Source organism: Pinus tabuliformis, chromosome 5_2 (genome assembly GCF_031772625.1).
Source record: "Pinus tabuliformis cultivar Carrire ecotype Pingquan chromosome 5_2, CPIR1, whole genome shotgun sequence".
NCBI classification, from domain to species: Eukaryota; Viridiplantae; Streptophyta; class Pinopsida; order Pinales; family Pinaceae; genus Pinus; species Pinus tabuliformis.
In genome coordinates, this window is record NC_142306.1 from 442,943,262 (window position 1) to 442,944,090 (window position 829).

Below are 829 nucleotides of genomic sequence, written 5' to 3' on the forward strand. Positions count from 1 at the left end.
GTTGACTGCAAAAGAAATATCTGTCTAGTGTTGACCAAATACATCAAGGAACCAATTAGCTGCCTGTACAATGTGGGATCCACCAACTCGGAATCCGAAGCATGAAGTTTCTTCCAGTTGTGATCATTGGTGTCGACATGGGTTTACTATCCTCCATGTGGAATCTGCCAAGGATGTCCACAATATACTTCCCCTGCCCCAGGAAGAAATGCCCCTCCCCCTGCCACACCTCCAAACCCAAAAAGTAATGCATCAAGCCGATGTTGTTCATCTCAAACTCCGCCGCAAGATCTCTCTTACAGTGCTCTATGAGTCTCTCTCCACACCTGTAATGACCAAGTCATCCACATACAACACCAGAATGAAGGCTCCTCACCTATCACAATAAAGTAAAGTTCGGATCTGCCTCACTCTTTGTGAAACCCATCCCCTGCAAGTATGTATCTATCCTGGAGTACCAAGCTCTGGGAGCTTGCTTTAGGCCATAAAGGGCCTTCTTCAGTCTGCACACATGGGACTCCTTCCCATGCACTTCAAAGCCCTGTGGCTGCTCAATGTACACCTCCTCCTGTATGAAGCCATTGAGAAATGCAGTCTCACATCCATCTGGTGGATCTTCCAACCCATCTCTGCTATTATCAATGTAATGGAGCGGATCGAAGTATATTGAGCCACGGGAGCGAAGGTCTCCTCATAATCAACTCCCTCTACCTGGGATAACCCTCTAGCCACAAACCTTGATTTGAATTTCTCAATGCTGCCATCTGCAACATGCTTTACCTTGTAAAGCCATCTGGAAGTAACCACGGATTTTCCCTCAAACCTCGGC